Source organism: Lynx canadensis, chromosome F2 (assembly GCF_007474595.2).
Source record: "Lynx canadensis isolate LIC74 chromosome F2, mLynCan4.pri.v2, whole genome shotgun sequence".
NCBI classification, from domain to species: Eukaryota; Metazoa; Chordata; class Mammalia; order Carnivora; family Felidae; genus Lynx; species Lynx canadensis.
The window spans coordinates 16311116-16315326 of NC_044320.2; the positions used below are offsets into that span (position 1 = coordinate 16311116).

A 4211-nucleotide genomic window follows, 5' to 3' on the forward strand; every position below is an offset into this window, starting at 1 on the left:
CTGAGAGTACAAGAGAAACAACATAAGGCAGGAAAGGCCAGAAAGCAAATATAAGGAACTGTGTTCCTTCAACAGGCCCACAGCTTCTCGAGGAAACACAGTGAGTTGCTTAGTCCTGTGTGATGCCTCTCAAGAAGCAATATGAAACGACTGTACCTCAAAACAGTTACTGTGGGGCAAAGCGGTGAAGAATCTGTTGGCTCCTTCCTGTCTTCAGCCTCCCATTGGTCAAAAGCGGAACCAGGAAATAGTGACTCTCCCAAGCCAGGAGTGTTGGAGCTTGCTGGGGCTGGGGCTGGGGCTGGGCGGGGCTGGGGCAGGGCCCGCCCAAGGGCACTGGGGCTGCAGTGAGTGCCTTGCGTGCTGTCCACTTCCTAGCAGGTTGCAGGCACCATGGGCCAGCACAACATCACCTCCTCCAAGACCATGCTGGTGTTTCTCAACCTCATCTTCTGGGGGGGGGGGGGGGGCAGCTGGCATTTTATGCTACACGGGAAGCTATGTCTTCATCACCTCCAAGGACTACAACCGGACCGTTTCTTTGAAGATGTGAACTCTCTCATCCCCGCCGTAGTGATCATAGCTGTAGGAGCCCTGCTCCTCATTATTGGGTTCATTGGCTCGCGGGTCACGATCCGAGAAAGCCATGCGGACTCGCCACGTTTGTCATCAACCTACTCTTGGTTTTGTCACAGAAGTTGTTGTAGTGGTTTGGGGATACGTTTACAGAGCAAAGGTGAAAAATGAGGTTGACTGCAGCATTCAGAAAGTGTATATAAGGCCTACAGTGGAACCAACCCCAGTGACACTAGCCGGGCTGCTGATCACGTACAGAGATAGCTGCACTCTTGTGGAATTCACAACTATTCAGACTGGGACAATCCAGACCGGTTCAAGGAAACCAAAAACCAGAGTGTCCCTCTTAGCTGTGCAGAGAGACCACCAGCAGCTCCAACGGTCTGGCCCACCGATCCGACCTTTACGCCGAGGGATGTGAGGCTCTAGTTGCGAAGGAGCTACGAGAAATCATGATGCGTATCATCTGGGTCGTGCGGGCATTTGCAGCTATTCAGCTGCTGGGCGTGCTGTGTGCATGCGTCAGATTGTGCAGGACGAGTAGAGATCCTGCTTCTGAGCTCCCCATCACCGGCAAAACCTCTGCCTGGTGCAAAGTGCAAGCCTGAGCTTTTAAGTCTTGTTGTTCTGATTTGGAAGGTGAATTGAGCAGGTCTACTGCTGTTGGCCTCCTGAGTTCATTTAGTTAAAGCTCACGCACACAGGTGTTGGACAGATCAGCATGGCTCTACATGTGCCCACCTACCCCCCCCACCACCACCTATGACTTTCTTTCCCCCTATTATAGCTGACTCTCCATGTCCCTAAGTTTTTTTGTTTTTTTTTTGTTTTTTTGCTTTTTTAACCTGAATTTTTTTTTATTATATGAAATTTATTGTCAAATTAGTTTCCATACAACACCCAGTGCTCATCCCAAAAGATGCCCTCTTCAATGCCCATCACCTCCCCTCCCCTCCCCCCCACCCCCCATCAACCCTCAGTTTTTTCTCAGTTTTTAAGAGTCTCTTATGGTTTGGCTCCCTCCCTCTCTAACCTTTTCTTTTTCCTTCCCCTCCCCCATGGTCTTCTGTTAAGTTTCTCAGGATCCACATAAGAGTGAAAACATATGGTATCTGTCTTTCTCTGTATGGCTTATTTCACTTAGCATCACACTCTCCAGTTCCATCCACGTTGCTACAAAGGACCATATTTCATTCTTTCTCATTGCCACATAGTACTCCATTGTGTATATAAACCACAATTTCTTTATCCATTCATCAGTTGATGGTCCATGTCCCAAAGTTTTTAAGTATGGCGGTATATGTTCCAATTTCAGAACCATGTGCAGGTTGCACGGTGTGGGAGAATCAAAGGAGGGCCCGGGCCTGCTTCTGTTACCACCATGCTACCAGAGTATCACTGGGCCCTTTCAGTCTTCACGACGACGGAGAACTCTCGGCCGAAGATTTTTGTGGAGAGGGGGCCCAAGCTGTGGTTGAAGTTAACACTGGATGGTGCCCCTAGTCTGTGTCCTTTTAAAAAAACATATACTGTAGTCCAAAAAGATAGCAACTGGACAAAATGGCTGAAATAGATTTTAGAATCATACAATGTGTATCTTGGTTCATCTTCAAAACCAGACTAATCTTTGAAACTAGAGGTTTTTCATCAAAGCTGGCCTTACAGGAGTATGTAATGTATGTACTACTGTTTTAAGATAATTAGTGAGTGAGTGTTTTTGTATGATTGAGCCCATTCATAGTAAGTCTAAACTCATTAGGATTAACGTACCCATGTAGACAAGCATGTAGATATTAGCTCAGTTGTGAATAGAAAATTCTAATTTGGGGCACCTGGGTGGCTCAGTCGGTTGAACGTCCGTCCGGACAACTTTTGATTTCAGATCAGGTCGTGATCCTAGGTTGCAGGATTGAGCCCCATGTCTGTCTCTGTGCTGAGTGTGGAGCCTGCTTAAGATTCTCTTTCTCTTTCCTTCTGCCCCTCTCTCCCACTCGTGCTCTCTCTCTCTCTCTCAAATAAAAAAAATAAGATTAAAACAAAGAAAAATCTAATTCAATAAACTTGGTGTCACCCCTCAAAAACAAAACAAAACAAAACAAGAATAATGTCCAGATGTACACAGGCCTCACAGCAGGACAGCCTCCACGTAGCACTTTCCACATCGTGTAAAATGATGCTTACGTGTCTCTTCAGCAATTGTGCAGTGACACCAGTAACGTCTTTATCACTTATATCTTTAGCATTTGCTCAGCATATAGTAGGGAGAGAGTTGGGTTTGGCAGACATTTATAAAACATCTTGTGTTGTCAAGTTGAATGAAGCCTAGGGGTGGGTGATAATACCTCTAATTACCAAAACCATGAGTCAACTCAGTACTGTGTGCTTTAACAAAACTCTCTGTAAGAGTTCTCCAGAAACCAAAACAAAACTTTTATTGAGAGTTCTCCAGAAAAACAGAATCAATAGAAAATATACATATCACTGACCTATACACACATACACACTATTATATTATATTATATTATATTATATTATATTAATTATATTAATTGGCTCACACAGTTATGGAGCCCAACATGTCCCACAAGTTGCCCTCTGCAAGCGAAGACTTAGGAAGCCAGTGGTGTAATTCAGGGCAAATCCAAAGGCCTGAGAACGGGGAGCACCACTGTCCAAGGGTGGAAGATGGACAGCCCAGCTCAAGAAAAAAGAGCAGAAATCGGCCCTTCCTTTGCCTTTTCTATGTGGTTGGGGGGGAGGAGGGGAAGCACTCAACTGATGGGATGATGCTGGTACTCACCTCAATGAGGGCAGATCTTTACTCAAGTCTACTGAGTCAAATGCTAATCTCTTCGGGAAACCCCCTTCCAGACCCACCCAGAAATAATGTTTTGCTAGCCATCTGGGCTTCCCTTAGCCCAGTCAAGTTAAAACATAAATTTAACCAGCATACTTTCCAACCCAAAGTACACTGACTTCTGGCCTTCCTCTCCATTCCAGTCCTCTCTGGCCTCGCAGGCACCTAGATTCTCTTCAGCTACCACAGTAGCTGGGGTGGTTGCTGTGGACAAAATTCCACCAAATTAAAAAAAAAATCTGCAACATATACAATATCTATAATTAGCCACCTGGGGTTTCACTATTGTTGACCTTGAGTGATGTCCACATGTGTATACAACGCGGTTGATTTTTCTACAAGGTTTTTGTGTATCTTTTCAGCCAAATAAAAATGTTCCTTTTAATAGTCTTTATTGTGGTAATTAGTTTTAAGCACTTGCCTCAGTAGGGCTCCCTCCAACCACCAGAATTCTCCTGATGACACTGAATCAACAACAAATGAATATTATTACATAGAAAAGAATTAGAAAAAATCCGTATGGGATTTTTATATTTGCTAGCAGGGCGGGGGGTAGGGGGGGCGGGTGCGGGGAGTGTCTTTTTCAATTCTTACCACCATTCATTTTGTGCATCTACTTAGCACATAATCACTTTGTCCATGTGTTGGTTTTCTCAGCTAGCTCTTAAACATCCTTGGGTGATTAGCATCTGGCTAGGTATCTTCCCTCACTGCTAATTTAAAAGGTTTCATGTTTTCTAGCCACTTACCATGCACCGCAGAAATGAAACACAAAATT

At 44.9% G+C, this 4211-nt stretch overlaps 1 pseudogene; it reads left to right on the forward strand.

Moving 5' to 3' along the window:
- The first annotated feature begins 393 nt into the window (after positions 1–393).
- Positions 394–1184, forward strand: LOC115506545 (annotated as a pseudogene).
- The last annotated feature ends 3027 nt before the right edge of the window (positions 1185–4211 follow it).